The following is a 27,464-nucleotide window of genomic DNA, read 5'->3' as shown; positions in this document are numbered from 1 at the left end:
AAAGGCATATTTTTTTTTTAATGTGCAAAATCAAACTTTAGGAATGAACTCATGGGTAATACGAACTAAGTTAACTCAAGGAAGTAAAAATTTAATTTCAGGAACATGGTTATGTATGGTTAGTGAGAGAGGTCTGAGATTGGGATATGGCACAGCTACTGAAATTATTGCCGAAATTCTAGCTCTTGCCCTGGGTGGCAGTTACAAAAGTGGTTGTAATAATGATTCATTAAACAATAAAAATTTTGTGGTCTGTTTTGCTTGTATTACATTTATAAGGGTAAAAATGAAATAAACATCAAGTAGACACAGCCTGTTACCAAAATATGTTATTAATCTCAGCCACATTGTTCATTAGTATACGGTTGGTTGTCTATATATACTCTTATTTTTTAGATGACTTATGAAAATGTAATCTCAAATACGTAGCAACTTAAAATTCAGAAGTGTTAAGATTGCTATTAAAGACACTATGTCAGACATAAAAGTAGAGACATCTTTAAATGAAATGTTTTGAGAAACTGGTACATGTTACTTATATAATGCCATCTTGTGCTTATGCTTTTTCAGTACTCAACCTGCTTATTATTGGAAGACTAGATGAAACCAAAAATTATGATTTCCATCAGAAAGTCCAGCTTCTAGGAATCACCTCTGCTCTCTTGCAAACAAAGTCTGCTGCTAGCACATACAGATTTTTGTCTTCAGAGTACCGGGCGGCAGGACTTTTCTTTTCTTTTCTCTTCTGGAAGGTATCTTCAATTGTAATTCTTTCACTTATACTTGTTTAACCAACTGCTGTCCTTAGGGAATGAGGCAAGAAACTTCCTTCCACATAGGTGTTTAATATTTTAATATTAAAGGCTTTTCATATCAAGGCTTTGTTTGTTCTATGCATTTTCATTAAATGTTGTGCTTTTGGAATCAGAACCAAAATTTATAAATAAAATACATATGGTAATCATCTTTTTGGAAGTAAAAAATAACTCAGATGAATTCATCACAAAATATATTTCTAGTACAGCAAAGAAACAAAAGCCAATTTCAATTTTTTTAAATTTCATAGTGTATTCATGTGTTAATTTTGTGATGAATCCTAGAATCACTTGTTATAAAAACAGGTGGAGACTTTGGATATAACAAAGTGTTTTGTTTGATATATTTCAAAAATACTGCTACTATTGTGACCCGCAGATGACAGGCAATGGTCAATAAAAGAACACAGTGCTCATAAGTATGTCCTTTAAAAAAGTTGTTTTGTTTTACGGTGTATAACCATTGTTTCCATTTATTTTTCTCTAAGGGCTATGCTTTTCTTTAATAAATTTAACAATATTAATGTGGCATTTGTTACAATATTATATTTATATATAAATATATAAAGAATGCATATAGCCCATATGCATCATGGCTAGATCAGAACTATATCTATTATGTTACTGTGTAAACCAACCAAACTAATAATTTCAATCACTAGATTTAGTCAGAAGTAAACATTCTACCATCAGGCATTTAAACATAGACTTCTTGATGAGAAAATCAACTTTATATTTCAGCACGATTTTTTCCAGCTTTTTAAAAATTTGTGGACAAATCAAAAGCTGTGCTAGAAAAAAGAAGACAATGGATCCACAAAAATCTTCATCATATTTTTCCTCCCTTCAGCTTTATGTCGTTTTGTTGTTTTCTAAGCCATAGATGTATATAAATCATGTTTCCCAGTGCCTGACATTAAACACATGCTGGATAGTTGTAGCTTTAAGAGAACTGCCTTTATGTTTGTTATCATCATGATCCAAATTACAGCTCTTAACACCGGCCTGATGATTAATCTTGAAAGAAGAAAAGCATTTTTTCCAAGTTAATAGCAATTAAGGCAGCAATTATTTGCAATTTAAACAATCCAGATTAGGCTCACTAATGTTAAGATCATCTGAATAATGCTTATATTAACCAGGGTCTGTACTTTAATCAATCTTCATTGCTCATTAAAAAATTGTAGAGCTCTGATTATTTAAATGTCTAACAGTTTATAATTTTAGCTTAATATTTTTCTATACACTGAAAATTCTCTTTTGTGGTCATATTTTCTGCAAGAACTGATTTTATTACCTAGGGCTTAGTGATTATATTCCCCTTAGTTCTACTCTCAGGGGATCAATAATAGTAATAACGTGTAACTGTGAAATTTTGTAGTTTCTCAAATTCAATAACTAAGACTGGTTTGATTCTATTATTAGTAAACTGCTACTTACAAATAAATTAGGCATTTTACCCAGTGTTCCCATGTTTTTAAGGCAATATATGCTAGTTCTAACTATAGTTAGATCACACCTCCCAAGAAATACAGTTGGCCATTTGGAACCTAAATAATGGCTATAAATATATTCACTTCCGATGTATGTTATTGCTATGAAACTGAAAAGTCTGAGAAATCAGACAAAACCTCTAAAATGTAACAAAGTCATTGAATGTCTTCCAAAGGTGTATGAGGTTAACCTATAACTCACTTCTGTTTTCATACTGTAAGGAGAGGGGAAATATAATGAAGGTTTTGGTGAGATCACTGCCTTTTTAATTCCTAAGGCAGCTTTCAAACTGTCCGTAATTACAAAGAAAAGCTAGGGAAAACATTGCTATTTTAAATGTAAATTTAATTTTCTGACCCAGAGGTCTATGTCTAAATACTTGATCGTAGAATGTTTACTGCTGACTAAACTTATAATTGAAATTATTAGTTTGGTTGGCTTATGCAGTAACAAAAGATATATTTGTGATCTTGTCATTATGTATATATACTATATCAGTTTATTTATATTTTATCATGTCTAGTTATGACATAAAAATGACATTTATATCCATACATGGCCTAATCTAACAGAAAAGTTTCCTCGCTATTATTTAGATATTATCGTCAAATATACTGATGGTACAGTGGGGTTGGAACGTGTAAGCAGTGGAAGAGTGAAGTGACAGTGGCTGTTTGGAAACCATTGTTTTTTCCTTGGACAAAATTACCTTCACACTCTCACAGGACAAGTATGAATCTGAAGGTAAAATGAGTATACCTTTGGCTTTCAGTTACAAAAAAAAAATCACATCTTTCTTCTTCTTCATGCTACATTTGTGCAATCAAATTTGTTTAAAGAGCAATTAAACATTTTCTTCTTTCCAAATATAGGCACAGCATATATCCCCAATCACAACACATTTATTATGCTATTCCCAGTTCCACTGGCAAAATCATGCATTAGTGTGCCTACCACTGAGAGTGGTGCCTTTCAATTAGGTGGCATGGCAGGGGGGAAGGGTAAATCAGCATTTCCATTTCCAGATAGCATCCTTAAGCTAACAGCGCTACTCAATATATTGCATCAGCCAGGAGGCTAAAACTGCTCAAAACTTTCTGGAAAATATTAATTGTTGACATTTTAAAATAGATCCCTAAGGGAGGAGTTACCTTTTTCTAATCATCTTTGCCATATAGATCTGAATTTAATATCTTAAATGCAGAAGCAAACTGAACAGAGATAACATCTATGAAAAGCAACATGTCATACAGTAAGCTGCACTCTGCTTGATCCAGATCAATTGATCACATACTAAAAATTCTTCATATTTTGGTCTCTCAGAAAGTTGCAGATGGTGACTGTGTTTTTTGGTGTGTAATCTGAAGAAATGAGTATGTTTCTGCTATATATTTACAATATACAGCAGAAGTAGAAGTGACTATCATTGCCATTTGGGTGATGGAAAGGAGATTTGGGCAGTGGATAGTTGAAGAGGTCATTTGCATGTTTGCTAAAATTCTTAAATAATCTAAGTTTAAAATTATACCAGTTTCATCAAAAAAAAAAAAAAACTTAGGGTCTCTTTAATGTAAGATATATTCAAAATGTTAAATTTTATTTATATTTATCTACCACCCAACAATCTATAACACAAAGGGCTTATCTTTGAAATGAGTTCTGGACTGAAATTGTTACTCTTGATTTTGACAATTCACAGTTTTTTGGAGTTTTAATTTCCTCTGTGTATCCCATGTGAGCCTATGTGCCTCAACAAATTCACAGGCCCAGGTATGAAAACGTATGTGAGAACACTTTATAAACATTTAAAGACCTAAACCTAACAAAAAACTACGGAGGAAATGATCCTCTTAAAGTTATCTGAAACATAATGTTTTATTAGGTAAAATGAGTTTTATCTTTTAAAAAGATTAAATTTTGAGATATCGATAAATACAGTAAGTGGGGCTCAATCAGAAGACACTGTAGGGGTGATTACCAGTCACAGGAGCTTGGGTCTGAACGTTCCAACTTAATTGGTGTTTGAAATCACTGCTATTGCCTGTCAGCATTTTAAAACTTGTTCTACTTCTTTTCTTTCCCAGTGATTCTTCCCACTGCTATCAGACTAATGTACCTAAAACATGGTTTCATCGTTTAAAAACCTATACGTGTCCCCTCTTATTTGTGGATGAATGTGCAGACTCAAGAGATTACAGACCAGCCAAAATCTCCTCATTTTTCCTAACAGTATTTATCTCCCTGACTTCCCAGCACAAACTCCAACACTCTCCAACAGTCAGTCTTCCTTACTACACACCATGCTGTTTACCACTTCCTACTTCCATTCACTCCCTTTTCGCCTCTTTCAGCATATTCCTGTGGACAACATGCTGGATACACTCTTCAAAGTTGTGAACCGACTTGAAATCATTTTGTTCTAAACTCGATTTTACTATATGAATAGTTTTCGAAATGGAGCACAGCCTTTGAAATAAGAAACCTAAGTTTAAATCTCATTTTCCTACTTGTTACCCAGGAAACCTTGGCCAAGCCTTAGCCTATTTATCTTTATCAACACAAAATGAGGATGGCTTATCTTTACAAGTTGTTTTGAAAATTAAAACAACTATTGTATACAAAGCAATAGGCACAGTAACTGTCATACAACAAATTTTGGCTTAAGCTCTGTTTATAATTATTGTTATTGTTGTTGCATATTTTCTTATACAATGCTTTGTTCTCAGATTGTTTTATGTAGAATACAATTTTTTGTTTTTTTTTGAGATGGAGTTTTGTTCTTTTTGCCCAGGCTGGAACGCAGCGGCACGTTCTCAGCTCATCACAACCTCCGCCTCCTGGGTTCAAGTGATTCTCCTGCCTCAGCTTCCTGAGTAGCTGGGATTACAGGCATGTGCCACCACACCTGGCTAGTTTTTTATATTTTTAGTAGAGACGGAGTTTCTCCATGTTGGTCAGGCTGGTCTCGAACTCCTGACCTCAGGTAATCCGCCTGCCTCGGTCACCCAAAGAGCTGAGATTACAGGCGTGAGTCACCGTGCCTGGCCAGTTTTGTGTAGAATACTTCTTGCCTTTTGTCTCTTGTATATCATGTCTGGCACATCCTGGGTAATTTCCTGTTTTTCCAGGTAGTAGGCAAAACAATTCAATGTTGTCCACATTTGAATCCTGAAATCTTTGACTATGTTAGGCTACATGAAGAAAGGAATTAAAATTGAATATGTAACTAAGGCCTGACCTTATAATAAAGAGATTCTACTGGATTATCCAAGTGAGCCCAATGTAATTATAAGGGCCCTCAAAAGTAGAAGGGGGAGGCAGAAAAGTCAGAAGGAGATATGTAATGATGGGAGCAAAGTCAGAGAGATGCTATGGTGCTAGCTTTAAGATGGAAGAAAAAGATCAGAAGCTAAGAAATGTGGGCAGCTGCCAGAAACTGGAAAATCTAAGAACATTGATTTTCTCCTGGGGTCTCCATAATGGAATGCAGTTCCACCAATACCTTGCTTTTGCTCTGCGAGACTTGTATTGGAATGACAAACAAAATTTTAAGATAATACATTTGCTCTTGTTTAAGCCTCTACATTTGTGATAATTTGTCACAACAGCCAAAGAAACTTCATGCAGTCAGGTTCTTATGATAGAATCCAGCATGGTACTGGCACGTAGTAGGTACTCAATAAATACATGCTTACTTAAAAACAAATCCTTATGCTGCTTATTTCCCATGCTGAAAGAAGAAAAGAATATGAAGGGTGGGAAAGATAGGTCTTAAATCTGGACAACAGTGATCTTGACTGCAAGATGCAACATGTTTATTGCTCTTTCTTTAAAAGAGAATTAGTTGAAAAGACACAAGTTTTGAAGTCAGATCAAGACTGGAATTCCAGGTTTACTTCTAAATAACTGGACAATGCTTTGGGATTGAAGCCTTCTTCAATATAGTCTATGTGAACAGCTGCATTACCTTATATAGTTTCCACACACCTAAAATTGTGAAAACCTCCAACTATGTATACAATTCCAAATAACCCATGCATGTCTGTCTCTCAGGTGACCATCTATCTATACGAAGATGTTGTGGGAAGGGGTGAAGAGGGGTTGGTAAGTACTGACTATAATGTGCCTCTCGGTGAAGAGAAACGTCCACAAGGGAGGAGTGCCCAAGCTGCTGAAATGCAGTCTGACCTTAGTGCCCATGGGCTAAGCCAGCAGGTGCCAGCACCCTGCAACACTTCCTCACAATGGTAACAATAGCAAATAAGTAATCCTGAGTCAGATTCATACAACAGCAGAATTTTACTTGACTCATTTTAGCACTAGTTCGTAAACTTCAGCTCCAAAGATGTTATTAAGTGGCTTGGCGTCACAAGATGCATATTTTAGTACCAAGTGTCCCAAAATCTTAAATCTACCAGGCATAGCAGACACCCTGAGTTTTGGGAAGACTTTAGACACACCATGAAAAAGAACCCGGACTTCTTTGAGCCTCAGTTTTCTCAGCTGCAAATTACGATAAAATGGCTTTCTTGCAGATTGTATTGCAAATTAAAATATAGAAGTATCTAATAATGTTCCAAGCACAAAGTAATTAATAAAAGAAAAGCTTTTATTTTAAATGGAAAAAAAACTAAATACCCAGGAGAAGATACCACTATTCTGTACCTTAGAAAATGTTCAAAATAACTACTGAGTTGTGTCATTCCCCAAATTCTCTGAGTGCTGGGGGAAAAAAGTATGGGTTATTGGTTTTCTGTACTCAGAATTGCACTAGAGAGCAAAACCATTCGTGACAAGTCACTTGGAAAATACCCAAATAGTCTGTGAGATCACATTTCTTCTTACTAAAAAATTCCATCCTCAGAACATTTCAGAAGCTAGAAAACTCATCCTCACATGCCCCTGGATGTTGTTAATGTGTGAAATTACTGAATTATGCAGTATAACATAAAAATCAGTCACAAATTCTCAAGAAAAACAAGTGAATTTTTTAAAAAATATAAATAAAAAGAGTAATAGTTCTACTATAGTATGGTGTAGGAAAATAAAAACTAAAAAACTTGAATCCATATGGCTAGTGTCTTAAATCATCAAAAAATAATTAAAACAAGTGAAACCAAACTAGGTTACAGCTACTTATAAGCCTAAATTTAATGAGTTGTGGAAAATGCAATAAACTAAACAAATCACACATTACTATTAATTAATGGGCTGTAAAAGAGTTCCAGGTGGCTTAGGCAGTAACACTTTTTAGTTTATACTTTAGAAGAAACATTTTAAGTATGAGATAAACATAATTTATCTCAGCCACTTTTATCTAAAAATTCTGATATTTTCCCTACATTGTAAGTAATTGTTTAGATTACTTAAAATATATTTCTCAAGTATTTATATTATTAATTTGTATGTCATTTGTCAGTTATTTTATATCATAACATTCATTTAAATATATATTTTGTTAATAATTTTATAAGCCATAATTTTTTCCTGGTAAAATAAAAAAAAGATTAAAATCTATAGTATTATAATTTTCATGGTATTTTAAAAATAGATAATATTACACATATATTTGAATTCCTCTGATTCCTGGTATTTTTTTTGTTAATCTGATATACATTTATCGTGTCCCAGTAACTGTTCTTTATTCTTGAGAATTCAAAGATCTTTTCCCAAACTTTCAGACATTCATATTTTTATGAAGACACATGAAAATTTTCTGCATAAAAATTGCTACAATATAACAAGGTATGATAATGCTATTGAAGCACAGAAGGAAGGAGGTTATAGAGAGAATGCAAAAGAAAAGTTGACATTTGATGCAAACCTTGAATGAATACAAGGTCTCAAGACAAAGAGATGGAAGATGCTTACTCCAGTACCTGGCACAAAATAGGTGTTTCGTTAATATTTGTTACATAGATTAAGGCAGAGGCGACTGATTCCTCTTCATGTAACTGATATTCACTTAATAATGTAATGCATGTTTATTATATGCCAATGATTGTTTTTGTTCCTGACAGTTCACATATATTATCTCAATATTTGAAGCTTTTATACCTTTTAGTGGAAACAAACAGTAATTGTGGTATAAGCAAGCTGCTTCAAGAGAAGAATGTACACTTTCATGTATTTATATGTGAGTGATTATAAACACAGAACATATTTTATTGCTTTTTCCATCGGTTTGCTAATGCATTAATGCAGTATCAAATCCCCAAAAACTCCGAGGCAAATAATTTCACTATGACACCTATCAGAAGAAAAGAAGTAGATTTTTTAAATGAATTACTTAGGGAATTCAGGGAAGGGCTCTTTGAGGAAAATGGTATCACAGCTGAGATCCTGAGTTGAAAGAGGGAAACATAGGAAGATCCAAGGAATCAGCATGCCAGGCAGCCGGGAGAACAAGACCCTAATGGGCAAGAGGGTTTGTGGGATCGAGGGACGACTACAGTGCTATAGCAAGTCCAAGGCGGCAGCCAAGGGTAAAAACACCATCTAAAAAGAGCGCACAAATAAGGTATGGAGAGGGTTAAGGTTAGAATATTATGTGCCAAAAACCTGCAGGACTATAGCATAGAGTGAGTGGCAGGAAGAGAAGGCACAAAAAGGGAGTACTAATCTGTTAGTATTACTACAGGAGAGTATCTCTTTCATTCTAAGTGTTCATTTAATATCTGGTAGAAGGATAAATGGATTTCTTTTGCTAGCAAAAGTCAAAAAAACAAGTATATAAATAACTATAATATACTTAAGATTAATTATATTAACTTCAATAATATTAACATTTTCATACTATTATATATCATACATTAACAATATGCACCAGACACCATATAAAGCACTTGAGATACATCTGTGAGCGAAGTCCAGATCCCAGATTCAGGGATCAAGCATTAGACTCACATGTCTTTCCTCATATATTTCTTATGAGATAAATATTACTTTCATTCCTCAATTACAGATAAGAAAACAACCTGCCCAAGATTCGCTCTGTGTACCTTCGTACCCCCTTGACTTATTACTGTAAATTCCACTATCCACCTGTTGCCTAACTTCCAAAGAAGCAAATTTTTGAAAGCTCAGATTATAAAATTTCAATTGCAATTAAAGCTTGCTTTCTAAACATTAACTATGAAAGTAGGAAAATGCTTCTTAATATTACTAGGTATTCAACTTATTTTAGTTTAGGCTAACAACAGCAACAGTAGCTATAAATTTTAGGTGCTAGAAAATAGTTTGAACTAAAGTAGAATATTTGAATATCCCTAATTTCTAAAGGTACGCCTTCTTTTAAGATGAGTACAACAATTAATTACAATAGGCTGAATTGTGCTTATTTTGGAAGCCAAAACCCAGGTAAATGACATTACTGAGACTTCCACAGTCTTGATGTTCCCAGTTTCTTACTATATATTCACTTCTTCACATCCTAGATACTTCTACCTCATTCCTATAATGGAAGTGCTACTTTTATATACAACCGTGCTCTGTTAATTGACAAATGTTGTTCCTTTATCCCTTTTCCCTGCAAATTAGCCGAATTTGACGTGACTGGCAAATCCTCCTACTTGAAAATCTCTACTCCACTGTTTCCTATGACTATACTAACCAGTTTGTCTACTTCCCATTCTGTATTATCTCTCATTGACTTTGTCCTACGGAGAGCAAAGCATCTGCTTTTTTCCGTCTCTTTCATTATATTGGGCTCCACTTTGATGGAAGAAAGAGCAACTCACATATTTTCTATTTTACTCTTCACTAGGAGAGAGGCCATAAATAGGATAGATATTATTTTCTCTAACACAACAAAAGGCCAACAGCAAACTAATTCTCAGTTTTTGCTGGAGCTAATGTTAATTCCTAATGTTTATTATGATTAATATTTTATAATAAAGCAATACAAGTTGATGACCTAGATTGCTATTTATACTTTTTAGTGTAATCAAAGCCACCTCTTAACCAAACACACACATATACATACACTTCCCCAGATCAACTTCTCACAATTTATCATCATTAATGTAAATTAATGAAGGTTACATGCCTTTATTAAGCCATTGAGAAAAATCATCTCATTTATTAAATGAGGTTTTAGTAGGTGAAAGTTTCTCTAATGAGCTATTATATTTATGCAAGAATTAAATATCCAATGAGCTGCTTTTCTCTTACTAAGATCCTTTCAAAAGTAAATGTTGAATCACTGGTTGGCCTTGTGTTTTTCCTGTCATTGTTTACCAGTGATTTACCCTTTGAAAAATTAGATATAATTGATAATTAATCAGTAATTACTTTATAAACTAGAGAAATATATTTTAATTGAATTTTATAAGAAATAGACAACAAAGTCAGATTTTAGTATATGACTGTGTTACAGTGTATACGGCTGTTTTCTTGTTTTTTCTACCCCTTTTGTACAACAGTGTGCATTTTGGAAATGAGACAGGCCTACAAAGTCTCCATAATCCATGAATGAGGAAAGCAATTCTGTTTTATAGTTATATAGGAAGATGGTAATTTGTCTCCATGTCAGAATCCGGGGAAAAAAAACAACATCTGTTATAAGTGAAGATGACGGATATCGCTTTGTGGCAGAAGAGTTTCAATGGACCCTGGGCAAGGACAAAATATCAAGTTCAAAAGATCATGTAAAAGTTTATGTATCATTAAATTTTATTTGTCCTTAGCTAGTTGTCATGCTGAAATGTATTTAGCAACATGAAAGAAAATATCATATTAAACATGATGCAGAGATGCGAGGGTTGTAAACATGGTCGACAGTTTATTTGTATGTTTTGTATTTAAATATTCATTTAATCTTATCCATATTTACTATAGCATACAGGTTATGCTAGAAAAATATTGTATGTAATTAGATTAATATTATAAATTTTATATTTCTAGTATTCCTAAATTTTGAAAGCTCAGATAATAAAGTTTGAATTGCAGTTAAAGCTTGACTTCTAAACTTTAACTTTGAAAGTAGAAAAATACTTAATATTACTAGGTATTCAACTTATTTTAGTTTATGCTCACAACAACAGTAGGTATAAATTTTTGATGCTAGAAAATAGTTTGCAGTAAAGTAGAATATTTGAATATCCCTAATTTCTAAAGGTAGGCCTTCTTTTAAGGTGAGTACAACAATCACAATAGGCTGGATTGTGCTTATTTTAGAAGCTAAAACCAAGGTAAATTACATTACTGAGACTTCATTACTGACACTTCCACAGTCTTGATGTTCCCTTCAATCATGTATGACCTGATAATATTTATAGTCAAATTACATTGATTCTATTTATTTTACCTCCCTTTTAAGTAGGACTATTTTGGGTTTTACCTACACATAATAAAAACCAATATGGGCAGGGCGCCGTGGCTCAAGCCTGTAATCTCAGCACTTTGGGAGGCCGAGGTGGGCGGATCACGAGGTCAGGAGATCGAGACCATCCTGGCTAACACGGTGAAACCCCGTCTCTACTAAAAATACAAAAAATTAGCCAGGCGTGTTGGTGGGTGCCTGTAGTCCCAGCTACTCGGGAGGCTGAGGCAGGAGAATGGCGTGAACCCAGGAGGCGGAGCTTGCCGTGAGCCGAGATCGCGCCACTGCACTCCAGCCTGGGGCACAGAGCAAGACTCCGCCTCAAAAAAAAAAAAAAAAACCAATATGAAGTCCTCAACATAATATGAAACTATATATTGCTTGAATTATTGAAGAAAACATTCAAATGAAGGTCATGCATGAAAGTTGGCATGCATCCTCTCTTTGTACCATTGTATTGGAATAATCAGTGTGCTTAAGTTTACCACCAGCCTTGTGTGAATACACTGTTGTATAGATTTTAAGAAAGGATGACCTACAAAAAATACTTCAGAATACATCTAACCAAGAAGGTGAAAGATCTCTCCAAGGAGAACTATACAACACTGCAGATAGAAATCTCTAGATGACATAAACAAATGAAGGGCTGGGTGTGGTGGCTCATGCCTGTAATCCCAGCACTTTGGGAGGCTGAGGCTGGCGGATCACAAGGTCAGGAGATTGAGACCATCCTGGCTAACACGGTGAAACTCTGTCTGTACTAAAAATGGAAAAAAAATTAGCCGGGCGTGATGGCAGGTGCCTGTAGTCCCAGCTACTTGGGAGGCTGAGGCCAGAGAATGGCGTGAACCTGGGAAGTGCAGCTTGCGGTGAGCAGAGATCACGCCACTGCACTCCAGCCTGGGTGACAGAGCGAGACTCTGTCTCCAAAAAAAAAAAAAAAACAAATGAAGAAACATTCCATGTTAATGGAATAGAAGAATCAATATCATTAAAATGCCCACACTGCCCAAAGTAATCTACAGATTCAACACTATTCCTATCAAACTATTGGTATCATTTTTCACATGACTAAAAAAAAATTCTAAAATTCATATGTAACAACAAGAAAAACACCCAAATAGCTGAAGCAATCCTGAGCAAAAATAACAAAGCTGGAGGTATCGCAATACCTGACTTCAAACTACACTATAAGGCTATGGTAACCAAAACAGCATGGTACAAAATCAGACAAATGGAACACAATAGAGAACACAGAAATAAAGCTGCACATCCACAGCCATCAGATCTTCAACAAAGTTGACAAAATTAAGCAATGAGGAAAGGATTTACTAATCAATAAATGATGCTGGGATAACTGTCTAGCTATAGGCAGAAGAATGAAATTGGACCTCTACATTTCACCATATACAAACAACAACTCAAGAAAGATTAAAGACTTAAATGTAAGACATCGAGTTATAAGAATCCTAAAAGAAAACCTATGAAACACCATTCTGGACACTGGCCTCAGGAAAGAATTTATGATTAAGTCCTCAAAAGCAAATGCAACATAAACTAAAATTGACAAGTTACACCTAACTAAACTAAAAAGCCTCAGCAAAGAAAAAGAAACTGTCAAAAGAGTAGAAAACCTACAGAATCAGAGAAAATATTTGTATACTACACTTCAGACAAAGATCTAATATTCAGAATCTATAACCCCATTAAAAATGAGTGAAATATATGAACAGACATTTCTCAAAAGAATACAAACAAGCAGCCAATAAACATATCAAAGAAGTACTCCACATCACTAATCATCAGAGAAATGCAAATCAAAATCACAATGAAATACCATCTCACACCAATCAGAATGGCTATTACTAAAACGTCAAAAACAACAGATGTTGGCGAGACTGTTGAGAAAAGAAAACAACTGGTACACTGTTGATGGGAATGTAAATTCATTCAGCCACTGAGGAAAGTAGTTTAGAGATTTCTCAAAGAACTCGAAAGAGAATTACCATTCCACCCAGCAATCTCATTACTGGGTATATACCCAAAATAAAACAAACAGTTCTACCAAAAAGACCCATGCACTCACATGTTCATTGAAGCACTATTCACAATAGCAAAGACATGGAATCAACCTAGGTGCCCATCGACAGTGGAGTGGATAAAGAAATATGGTACATATATACCATGGAATACTACGTAACTATAAAAAAGAATGAAGATGTCTTTGAAGCAACATGGATGCAGCTGGAGGCCACTATCCTAAGCAAATTAATGCAGGAACAGAAAATCAAATACCACATGTTCTCACTTGTAAGTGCAAGATAAATAATGGGTAAATGTGGATATAAAGATGGCAAAAACAGAAACTAGAAACTATTCAGTGGGGTTGGGGGGAAGGGTAAAAAAACTAACTATTGGGTTCCATGCTAAGGTGATGGGACCACTCGTAACCCAAACCTCAGCATAATGCAATGTACCCAGGTAACAAACCTGCACATAAACCACCGAATCTAAAATAAGAGTTGGAAGAAAATAAAAATAATGAATTAAAAATAAACAAGGATAGCCTAAATGTGCATATGTACATCAGATATATTACATAGGTTGAGTTCAGTAATCTGAGGCGTGTGACCATAAAGAGGATATATGATCCTTTTCAATTGTCTGATCTCAAAATTAGAAATTGTGAGAATGCTAAGCATAACCTCATGATGGTTCAGATGATTTAGAGAGGTATCACATGCATAACATCTACAAACATTAGGAGATTTTATCTTTTAGTTTCTTAAGAGATCTAGATACAGAGTCAGATAAAGAAAGATAAATATTCATTTCATCTCCACTTAACTATGCTACCTTGAGCAAGTTGGTTACCTCTTTCAGGCATAGTTTCCTAATGTTCAAAATGTAAATAATGCCTAATTTGTAGGATTTTTTGAAGTTCAAAATGAAGGTAAATGCAAAACATTCACCTGAGTGTCTAGAACATAATAATCACCTAATAAATCTTAGCAATTATTATTAGCATTGTCATTAATGTTTAAATATAAATAAAATCTAAATGTCTAACATTTTTAAAAATTGTGCAAGTTGGTAAGAATATATTGTAGTGTCTATTTTATGAGCAAAGCCTTGTTTTTTTTTTCATTTCTAAAATGAGGTAAATCCATTAAAATAAAAATATTTTTATAACATCTTAAGAAATAACTTCAAAAAAACTCTAGAAAACAAAGTATCACTAAATTAGATGAATAAAATTTCTGCCACAGAATACTTTCTAAAGGCAAGCACATATATTCTATTTTTCATGAGGGTTTTAAAAAAAATGGATGATAGGGAATCATTCATAGCTTTTTCAACTGTTCGTATTCTTACAATGGAATTTAGAAAACAGAGGTCAAGTTTCTAGGCCTGCTTGCATATTGGTGCACAAAGACATAGGGATTTTGTTTAATAAACATCCTAGTTCCATCCCAGACATTATACTATTTGTTATTTTGTTAATTTAATGACTGTTCATAAATTTCCATGAATTATAATTTAAATAAGTCTGTATTGGTTGTGATTTCTTAGGTGGATGATTTACTATGTTTATGAAAACAGAATTGATATAAATGACCTCATTTGATGCTCTTTACTGACAGTTTATAGACACATCCTTGGTTATTCTGTTGTGACAGATGTGATCCTTTGAAAATGCTATTTAATTTCCTGTGAGCTAGGAAAGACAATTCTCTCAATTCATCCACCTATTAAGAGGTATGACGTAAACACTTTCATTTTTTTTTCTTATAATGCCCTGGAAAACAAGATCTTTAAAAAATGGACTGAAAGAGTTAACTATTTTTTTCTGGATATTTTGACACGAATTATGGCAGTGGCACTGGGTAGACACTTTAAGCATTGGCATTTCAAATAGAATAACATTTGCACGTACATTTTCAAAAAACTTAAGTTTTGTTGCTTAGTTTGATAAATTCTGTCATGGTATCCTAACTCTAAGTTTACAACACAGTGACACTATGAAATGGCTAGGAAACTTTTATTACCACAGAGATCAATAGAGAGATGTTGCTAGAATTCTAGAACTACATTTAAAAAGGAAAGTCAGAGAGTTTTCTTCTCTCTGCACTTAGGATCACATCTAAAATCACTTTTTTTAAAAAGGTAACTTCCCTATATTTTTCAGGGGTATCTTAGTTTGCTTCAGACATCGAATATGATATGTAAGATATTAGCAATAGTATGCAAAGTTATGTGTACAAATATTATTACTGCATTAAAATGGTTATTAACATTTGTATTGATATTAAAATTAATTCTATTCAACATAGCTATTAATATTCATTTTCAATGCAGCAATTATTTGACTATTATCTATTTGGGGGCCTTATAATTGATAAAGTATTTCTGCATAAATTGTATGATTTGATTCTCTATTGCAATTGTTAAAGACGGCTCTGTATGTTCCTCCTAAGGAATCATTCTTCTCATAGGTCTCATAAGGGAATTCTTTTTGAGGGTAGTGGCTACTGTGATACTGGAGGATATTTTATTAATTCACTCACTGTGCCAGCATTCACTAAGTGTTGACTATGAACTTACATGTTAGAGGTAAGTTATTAAACTAAAATAAAGAAATAAAAAAGACATGAAATCTGCCCTCAATGAGTTTATAGTCTAATAAAGTCAGTGGTATGCTTGGAATGGCTTCAGCCATTGTTATAAATAGTTGTAATGAAATGTTACCAGAAATAAATAAAGGAATCATATGAGACAAAGGGAGAGACAGACAGAAAGATAGAGACAGAGAGGAAGAGAGGGAGGGAGGGAGGGGGAGGCAGGGAGGGAGATGGAGATAGAGAGAGAGGGAGGGAGGGAGGGAGGGACAGGGAGAGGGAGAGAGTCAGAGAGAAGTGGGTTATTCAACAGTGGCCCAGCAGGCAGAGAAAACATGACATAAAGACATGATATCATAAATGAGCATGAAATGCTTTGAGGACTATATATAGTTTATGACAGCCTAATAATTACAGAGAAAGCTGGAAAAATGACGAGTCCAAATAATAAAAGGCCTTGAGGCCATCTGTAGGAGTGTGAACTTCATTGGGGTATGGTAACCATTTCATAAGCCATTAACCCTGTCCCTATGGATATGAATAGATTTAGACAACGAGCTAATATTTTCAATGGTTTTAGCTTTCCCTACCCAAAGAACACTATGTGATCAGCCTGTTCTCAAACTATTTAGTCTTCCAACAGATTCAAGAATAAAGTGCACAAATGCTACTCCATACTTGCCCCTTAAGTCCAATGGAATGAACAGAACATCCCTCTGGCATACAGAATTTACTCTGATCCCATCTGATGCTACACTTAGACTGTAAGCACCACAAACATAACTTCCAGGAGTACCATTTTAAACAACTTCTTGTGGAATAGATTGAAAGTCCACTGTCTGAGGGTATTCTAAGAAAGTTGTGAAAGATAAGGTGTATCTAATCTGAGCCTCTCTACACAGACTCATACAGCATCATTTATAATTGGAACCAAGGTTGACACTGCAGTTAGCTGAAGAGGACTTGAACTTTAAAAAAGTTCTGTCAGATGCAGAAGATGACTTGTTAGAATTTACCCTGAGAAATTCCAGCTGTAGCCCTAGAAATTGCCCAAAATACTGAATTAGACTCAAAACAAAACAAAACACTGCAGAAAGCTCACCTAGGAACTGAGGCCATGAATTCACAGGTGCTAAAGCCCTTCTGCCCAACACGTAGGTAATTAGTGAGGCTTCTTAGAAAGAATTGCTATCCTCTTACTTCCTTCTCTCTGCATTTTTTAAAATGGGAAAATTAGCAGTTTAGCCTAACCATCATGAGACTTTTTCACTGGATGTTAGAGAATTATGGAAAGATTATGTTGGTTTCTAGTTCTATTATGATAATAGTTATATTTTATTGAAAAAAATTCTAAGGGATTTGAAATGAAAATTAGTTTTAAAGAATGAAGAAAATATTTCTAGAAATTGTATACCTTCCTGGCTGATATAAAGATGGTTTACTTAGTTTAAGCTTATAGGTCAAGATGTGAGAGTCCAGACTCTAAATTTTTCTAGTTTGACATAATATTTACAACGCTGACTATATTCCATATGGCAGAATATTTCCCTGGAAGAAGAAAATCTAGAGGATCTAGATACCTTACTTGCAAAGGAGAAATTCATTTCACTAATTAGACTCTGTTTTCTAATTTCAGCCTCATCCTCTAGATGGACTCTCCTCTTTCTACTACTGAAGACCAACATGGTTTCAGTCTCATGTCATGTCCATAAAGCTGTGTTGTTCACAACTTCATTCCTGTTATGGCCAAAATTAATATTCACTGTGATACCTACTACTTTACTTTGAGGACTATATATAGTTTAGGATAGCCTCATAATTACAGAGAAAGCTGGAAAATGGTTTGCCTTGGATTATGATTTCTGTTTCCATCATACTGAACTTGGCCTTTAAAGGTCTCAAAACACAAAGTATTTTGTTGTTGTTGTTGTGTGTTTGCTTTTGTTTTTCTGAGACAGAGTTCACTCTGTTGCCCAGGCTACAGTGCAGTAGAGTGATCATACTCACCTAGTACTCCTGGGCTCAACAGATCATCCCACCTTAGCCTCCCAAGTAACTGGGACCATAGTCACAAACCACCATGTCTGGCTGATTTTTGTACTTTTTGTAGAGATGAGGGCTTGCCATATTGCCCAGGCTGGTCTTGAACTCCTAGCCTCAAGTGATCTTCCTGTCTCAGCCTCTCAAAGTGCTGCAACTACAGGTGGAGCCACAGCACCTGGCCCAAAGGTCTTTTTTGAGAGTTACTTTAGCATCTGACATCAGTCCCCACCTTAAACTTTGAACATCATTTGTACTATACTCTATTTTATTCGATCATCCTTTCTTCTGTCTTTCACTAGCTTCTTTCTTTCTACCTTTCGTTGTGTCTCTGTGAGAGAAACGCATATATTCCTAAAGTTTAGGTCTGTTGTCTTTTTTCCTAGCACAAATTCTCGTTGGTGAAACATTTCCATGGTTTTATTGAGTCTCTCAACATGTTTTGTGGCCAGTTCCCATCTGACTTTCCTGAGCAACAACAAATACTTTTAAATGTTGGGTATTTCCTCCTGAAAGTCAAAATAAATCTGTCTCAGACTGAACTTACTTATTCTCCCAGAAATCTACATTTCTTATCTGTGTGACTTAATTATGTAATGGCATTATAAATTGTTCAACAGAATTGATCAAGCTCAGAATCTTGACGTCATTCTAACTCCTCCATATGTTTTTATACTCCCACCACCACCTATTCATTCATTTGCAAATTTTTGCTTATTTTCAAGACTCCCTCAGAGGGAGAATTCAAGCCCTTTTTACCTGGAATATTAAAATGACCTCCTAATGTGACTTTCCCTATAGAGTTTTCTGGATACATATTCCTAAGGCAACATTCTTATTCTTTTGTGTCCTCTGTACCCCTGTAGGGCAAATTACAAACTTCTATGCAATTAATGTAAGCCATCAAAGATTTATGTAGGGGTAACCTAGTCAGAATTGTGTTTTGCATAGGTAATTCCAATAAGCAACACAGAGGGAGTATAGTGGGGCTGGAGTAAAGAAGAAAGATGTTAGGAAATAGAAAAAGTGGTAAGGTATTCCAGGTGGGCAAGGAAATTTATATGAAATAGAAGGGTTTGTACTGATTTTGCTAGCCTCAAGCACTATTAGTATGTCCGTTGCTCACTATATGCCAACATCCAGAACAATGTCCTAGAGAGATCAGAGAATGAGTAAATTCTACAGGCATACATTAATTACAGACATGCAAAACAAAAAATGTAATGCAAAGTATGTTTTGAGTTGAACAAGGCAGTATTATAAAGATTTTAAGTACAAAGTTTGATGTCAGATTTGATTTGGAGCTACTGTTTTATTACTTACTAGCAGTGTGGCTGGAGAAATACCTTGACTTCCCTCAGCTTCATTTTTTTTTCTCTACTTATATATTAGGTCAATAATAGAACTTCCTTCATCAAATTGATGTGAGGATTAAAGGGGGTGGTGACGCATCAAATATGTTTAGTAGTTAGCCTACAATTTAAATGTTCAATAAATTTTACTATTATCATGTTATTTTAAAATATATATAAGGCCGGGTGCAGTGGCTCAGGCCTATAATCCCAGCACTTTGGGAGGCTGAGGCAGGAGGATCACCTAAAGTTGGGAGTTCGAGACCAGGCTGACCAACATGGAGAAACTCCGTCTCTACTACCAATACAAAAAATTAGCAAGGCATGGTGGCACATGCCTGTAATCTCAGCTACTCGGGAGGCTGAGGCAGGAGAATCGCTTGAACCTGGGAGGCGGAGGTTGCAGTGAGCCGAGATCACACCATTGTGCTCTAGCCTGGGCAACAAGAGTAAAATTCCGTCTCAAAAAATATATATATACAACTAATATATACGTATATATAATATATATACATATATACACATATATATTACATATACACACATACCTGCTACATATATATATATATACACACACACATCTATATCTCTACATATATCTATGTAAGTAACAATTATCCATCTATCTATTCGTTACACATGAAACATAGCAACGTTTAGCACTTGGTGTGGAATAAAGTCAATGCATAATAATTGTTGTTTCTTTGACTCAGCTGAAATTAAGTCTGCAAGATCTCCGGGATACTACATATTCTGTTCTGACTTGTCCCTCAATGAAATACTTTATTGTGGAATGAAATGATCTTAGAATAGTCTCTACCTGCCCCTTTATTTATACTGCCCCTTTGTTGATACTTTTTTGTATTATATTGGTGTCTTTATACTCAACAAGATCATAAGTCATCCTGAGATGGAGTTGCTATTTTATCATGTTACCCTGACACCATTAAATGAAATTTAAAACATGTATTGTTCTTTAGTGCTTTGGAATCTCCTATGCTTGGGAAAGGTCTCCACAAACACTCTACTAAGGATTAAGGACAATTAATTAGGTAAATGTGCTTGAGCATTAAAGGTCAGAAGATGTATACAGTCCCTGATCCTGGTTACTTTACAACTTGAATGAATAACTGACTTTCTGAATTTCTAAAAGCAAAACAAAAGAGCACTATGATAAAATAGACCCTGTGCCCAGCCAGGAAAAAGGAACCATTTTGTTGCAGGTCATCTGTCACATAAAGACACAGTTATTCATGATTTTCATACATAATGAAAATACCTGTTTGGTTGTACTTTAATAAATACTTGCAAATTTATAATTTATATAAAAGAAGTAAGAGTGCGAGGGTAGTCTACAACAGATTTCAACTTTCATTCACTCTTCATAATTTCCTTTTAAAGTATAAAATTAGGCTGGGTATCTTGGCTCATGCCTATAATCCCAGCGTTTTGGAAGATTAAGGCAAGAGGATCACTTGAAATCACGAGTTCAAAACCAGCCCGGGCAACATAGCTAGATACCATCTATACAAAATTTTAAAGTAAATCATAAAATTATGTATTTTTGATTTTTAAATTGTTTCCTTTGAACTTAATCCAAAAATCCATACTGTATTTTGCCAAGGGATTACACACTCACAGTTACTGTATCTATTATGACCAAAGTATACTTTTAAAGAAACACTTAAACATTATTTTATTGTGAGTTGTGATTTCCTTAAAAAAAGACTCATTCGTGTATGGAAGATAAAGTTACAAACATTAATTTATTTTGTAATAACATCTAATAATTTAACAACTGGTAAATTCACCCATGTCAATCTGACTCATTCAGAGTAATATTCAAATGATTTAATAAAGTTATTACAGGCTAAGCCTCAGAGACTAATGAAATAAAGCTTTGCATATACTGTGGAGTTTGTGATTATTCAAATCATTTTATTAGGTATTAAACACTACTAGTAAAATGTGGCTTTAAACTTTAAGGTCAATTTTACCTTAGGAGAAAAAGTTGTGAAAAATCCAGAGAAGTAATTTTTGAGTTTTATACGGAAATGAAAGGTTAAATTAAAGGGTTTAAATACAAAGCCTACAAAAGTCATATAATCTCTCAAAGAGTTAAGTAGGTTATTTTAATCAACTGCTTCAAGGAAAACTAATGGAATATTCTGGATCTAAATCACTAAATGCCCTGAAAGGCAGTATGTTCAAATTTAGATAAGAACTATCAATTTACCAAGAATTGCATATAAAGGTATTTTTGAAGTTAGAGACAGCATAAGGAGATTTTATTCCTGATTCATTATATGTTTGACTTGCTGGCATGAATTATTTCTAAAAATCCCAACTGTGGAGAAACTGCTATGAGCTTTGGATTTCTGAAGGATGTTTGCGAAGTGTGAGAGTGACAAAGTTTTATATGGTGTATTCTTGCTTGTCACTGAAGAGAAATCACTACAGTAGCTGAGGAAATTATCCCCATGACAAACATAAGCATCAGGAATAAAATCTTTTGTCAAAAATAATCTCATTGATAATCAGTAATAATCATCCCTAGACAATCACTCCAGCTTTGTGCTTATGTTTTTAATTTTAACCTTAAAAACCAGTTCACTAACACGACTTCTCCACCTCATTAATTTTTACTACACCCTTGTGAGGGTTAGGTTTATTAATGCTAAACCAAGTGTTAACACTAACTAAGCTGAACCATGTTTATATATAAATATTTATTTAGGGAGAATTTAAATGAAGTTCCTCATGGGTAGACATTTAAACCCATGAGGCAGTTTAGGGGTAGATGAACAACTGCAGAGCAGCTGCTCAAATCTGTTTGTTGTCCAAATCAAAATTAGAAAAAAAAAATTAATCAGTGAATAAAGTGAATGGCTTCATGATTAAATTCTAGTTCCGGTTAAAGAAATTTTTGGCTTTATGTCAAGCTAATTAAACTTGCTATTGAATTGATGTAGGGATGTTGTAGGGGTTGCAATAAAAAGCCTCAAATGAAAAATTTCTATGAAAATTTGACAAGAGGAGATTTGCTTCCTTGAGGAACTGTTGGGTGTGCAGGGGAAATAGATGCTGTTAGATTCCTTTACATGTTTTTCTTTCTTTCTTTTGCTTTGACCACCAGGGAAATATTTGTTTCACTTTATGGTCTGTACTATCTTGACCTGTTATAAGGTATATTTTTTCCTAGGACTATATTTACTTAATTACACATGTATCTTGAGCATATATCTTATACAGCAAATAAAAAAATCACCTTTGAAAAGAGATAAACATTAAATATGTTAATAAAATAACATTATTATACAAGCATACATTTGCTATTTTATATTTGTAAATATATTGGGTGACAAATGAATAGAAATGAAACTTTAAAAACAATTTAATTTGCTTTATACTTGCTTAATTTTTCCAAATGCTAGATATAATTGTATTTTTGCTGCATCACCAGGTATTAACAGAAGGTGTCAACACTCACTTCCTTATCATCATTTTCTTCAAAAGCTAGAACCTATGATGATATCAGCTTCTGACAGTAGCTGCAGTTGTCTTTGTCCTGTCTCAAATTCATTTAGAAAATGTAGCTTTCTAGGTCCTCACTGTACATTATTTAATAAATAAATTATGAGGAAAAGGTTTTATTAAAATAAAAAATATGTTAGTAAGAAAGAGTGATTACACATTAAAATTACTATAAATCCAAAATTCCAGATCTGGAAAGAAACTCAATGTCTCCTAAACTCTTAAACTTCTGTAAGGAAAATTAAATAAGTGATTTTAAAGTAAATCTGAACAATGAGAAGAAATGCAGAACACTATGATTGCATGCTCATTTTCATTACTAATATTAACTTTTGTTACATAGGTGTTAATAAATTCTCAAATGATGACTAAGGAAGCAAGGATGTAAGATTTTTAAAAAGATTCCAATTTAATCAAAGTTTAGAAGAAGAACTTCTAAAATCAAATTGGCTAAGTCAAAAAAGAAATCCAATACACATTTATACTGGAATAGGAAAATATTGAGTACTATTAGGGTTAAATTAGAGTATCATCTCAAAAATGAATTTACATTTTACAACATGAACAAATCATATGTCGGTTATGAGGATAAAATGAGTTAATGTATTTAAAACAGAGCATCGTCTGCCACAAAAGCATTCAGTAAATATAAGCTATCAATGTGAGCTTGAGACTTTCAAAACCTATTTTTAAAAAATATTTTTTACTATTTGGTTTAGCAATAATGTTACCCTACCTACCACCAGAACTTATATGGTGCTATCTAATACGCACCTGCAGCACCTAGATTTTAGTCTCTATGACATTATAGTCGTTGAAAAGCAGGTGAATCTATGCCTGACAAGGGGTAGGGAGCAGGAAGACAAGCTGTTATTAGTGGAAAGGCAGAATATTTTAAAATATATTTCTGGTTAATAAGAGTACTCCTAGCATTAAGGGAGTGTCAGTATACTAATTATGCATACATATATATATACATACATATATATATGTTGAATCTGCAAAATACCATGTGACTTTAATGATACTAAAAATCAAAGTTTTCTCTGAAAATACGTAATTTTCATGCAAAAGAAAGATAACTTCAATGATATATATTTACATTTTATTATATTTTTTATCTTATAAATATTATTTATAATAATTGTTAGTATATGGATAATTTGATGTTAGTATATAGATAATTCTTCAATTAAGTATGTACCTATTAGAAAATACAAATTAGTACCTTTTTATGAATATAATTAGGAGATCCCCATCCTATGTTTATTAAACACTGTTCAACAAGTTTCAGAATCAGATAATTTCAAGCAAAGTTGTCATATTTTAGAAGGCAAAAAGTAAAAGGTGAAGATTTAGAAAGTATCATTGATATAACAATAATAATGGTTAATCACCAAAGTGAACTAGTCTGTTAAACAGATCTCGAATTTGAAAGAGGCAATCAAAACTCATTTGGTTGGTAACTCAAAAATAGACTTTGAATTGGGTAATACAGTCCTCCTTTATGTTTGAATTTAGAAGATCTTGATAGCACTAGCCCAGCATAAAAAAATCTGAAAAGGTATTTTACAACATATGATAAAATTAATGTGTAAAAGGTAAAAATAAGTATTCAATAAAACTATTATAAACTGAGTAACATATGCAAATATACCTCAAGAATAGGTACAAGGTGGAATTATAACTATAAGTACTGTATTAATGAAAAGTTTTGCAATCATTTTGATGATTTATAAATGTAGTCTGATTTTAAAACATTTAATAAATTTGTCTCATATTCAATATTTAAAAAATGTTTAACAAAATTGGATTAAATATGCTTTAATAATTGTCTCAGTCGATTAAATATATTAATTTTGAAATATTGGTTGTATAATGAATATTTATATATTTAGATAAATAAAGCCTGGTGGATATAAAATATTTCAGCTTTAAAATGTGACAAAAGTAATAAGCATTCCTCCACAAAAATCCCTTCAGACATTAAACACTCCAACAACAGTGAGTATATTCTATTAAATATATTGACCTACAAGCCTGGTCTTCAGAAAATCACAATATAAAGGAAAGTTGCCAACCAAATTTTTTGTTTGTTTTGTTTTGTTTGGAGAAAGAGTCTCGCTTTGTCGCCCAGGCTGGAGTGCAGTGGTGTGATCTCGGCTCACTGCAAGTTCCGCCTCCCGGGTTCAAGGGATCTCCTGCCTCAGTCTCCCTAGTAGCTGGGACTACAGGCATGTGCCACCAGGCCCGGCTAATTTTTTGTATTTTTAGTAGAGTGGGTTTCACCGTGTTCGCCAGGATGGTCTCGAACTCCTGAACTCGTGATCCGCCCACCTCGGCTGCCCAAAATGCTGGGATTAAGGGGGGTGAGTCACCGCGCCTGGTCTGCGGACCAAGTTTTCAAGTTTCACATTGCCTTTGTGTTCTTTCGCTTCATTTCAGAAACCCCTTTTCTTTTTTCTCCCCAACTTCCTACCTCATTTTCTCTCCCTAATCTCTGAACGATTCTGAGTCCCCGAATCCTATAGTACCCAAACTCCCATCTGGGAATACTAGTAGGTTAATCAAATCTTCGTCTTTTCTCCCTACTGCCCATATTTGCATTTATTTTCAAAGATAAATTGGAAAAATAGAGGGAGCTACATCTATGGGACTTAATTGTTTCAATATCATAGGAGCAAGCATAATGGCATCTAGGTGGAGAAATAATTTTGAGGCAGAATTGGTCTTCCCTGTGTAACTGTCTGCTTTAACCAGGTACCTTGTGGGTTTTTATGCATATGTAGCCAATGACCTGAGTTTGGTGGAAAGTGGAGAGGGGCAGAGTCATAAGGTGCTACCACTGAATACCTATGTAAGCCCATAATGCTTAAGTTAAAAACAAGCAGATATTGCTCTAAATCAAGTTGAAGACAGCTTCATGCTAAATAGGTAAGATACTTAAGACAAATAGTACTTCCCTTGCCTGGTCATTGAATTGTAAACGTTGCTGCCAAAGTCCTCACTTCAGGTGAGTGTATTTGACAATTGTGTTTGGTCTTTCCAGAAAACCTAGGACAGTCATATGGATATGTAAAATAAATAGCTTTCTGCTCTAAACGCATGCAGAAAAAAGTTGGCATACTTTGCTTCCACAAAGGGAAAAACAATTGACATATAGGCTACAGCTAACTGGTATACCTTGTATCAGATACTGTAGACCAAACTGTAAGGTATAAGGCAGTAATATTTGCATAGCATATTTTCTGGATATGCTGCATCTATCTTGAAAAGACTATTGAATAAAGGAGCTATTATGAGGGTTATTTATTTAGTTTATTAGGTTACTTGGTTAATCGTGCATAATGTAAAGTATTAGGTTCTGTGATACACCACATAATATTTTCCAAAACAAAAAGAATCTATTTAGGCTGCTATCTGGGTGTCTTTGGCCTATGTAAATGTACCTACCTGAATTCCTTAGGCAAATCTACTTTAAAATATGATATTTATATTTTTCTAGGACCTATCTCGGTACTCTTCAAACTGTATTTATTATCAATTCTTTATTCTTTCCTTTTCTATTTCACACTTCTTTAATAGGGTGTCTGAACTCGGGGTTAATTAGAAATGATACCTGGGAAAGATTATATAGAGAAATATCAATTATTACATTCTTCCAGGTGTAATTTTAATTTAAAAATCATTTCATGATCTCTTATGTAGCCACTACAATTACACTTTAATTATTAATATAAAGATTCCTGGTCTTTCTCAGTATTTTTTAGAGATTCTCTCCTCAAGAACTTAATTTCAAGTAGGATTACTTATTAAGGAATAATAATAAAATGTTTTATCTATTAGCCTATTTTTAATTTATTGTAAGCTCTCATTATAAGTAAAATAATTTCAAGAGTTTTTAAGAATAAATATATTTAGTTAATTATATATACACACTTTTTTTTTTGAGACGGAGTCTTGCTCTGTCGCCGAGGCTGGAGTGTGGTGGCGCAATCTCAGCTCACTACAACCTCCACCTCCCAGGTTCAAGCAATTCTCCTGCCTCAGCCTCCCAGGTAGCTTCATCTGCGGGCACATGCTGCCTCACCTGGCTAATTTTCATTTAATCAGGTATATTATCTACTTTAGAAATGTTTATATTCGTGTGTGTGTGTCTATGTCTGTATAGCCACATACGGTATCTTTTTTGCAATACAAAAACTGGGACGGCCGGGCGCGGTGGCTCACGCTTGTAATCCCAGCACTTTGGGAGGCCGAGGCGGGCGGATCACGAGGTCAGGAGATC

General features: G+C 34.1%; 1 protein-coding gene across 1 annotated transcript in view; it reads right to left on the bottom strand.

Moving 5' to 3' along the window:
* CNTN5 (contactin 5) overlaps positions 1-27,464 on the bottom strand; it is a 1,372,716-nt gene that overhangs the window by 483,363 nt on the left and 861,889 nt on the right. The window lies entirely within an intron of this gene.

This window comes from Symphalangus syndactylus, chromosome 3 (assembly GCF_028878055.3).
Source record: "Symphalangus syndactylus isolate Jambi chromosome 3, NHGRI_mSymSyn1-v2.1_pri, whole genome shotgun sequence".
NCBI classification, from domain to species: domain Eukaryota; kingdom Metazoa; phylum Chordata; class Mammalia; order Primates; family Hylobatidae; genus Symphalangus; species Symphalangus syndactylus.
This window is presented reverse-complemented; position numbering and strand designations above follow the sequence as displayed.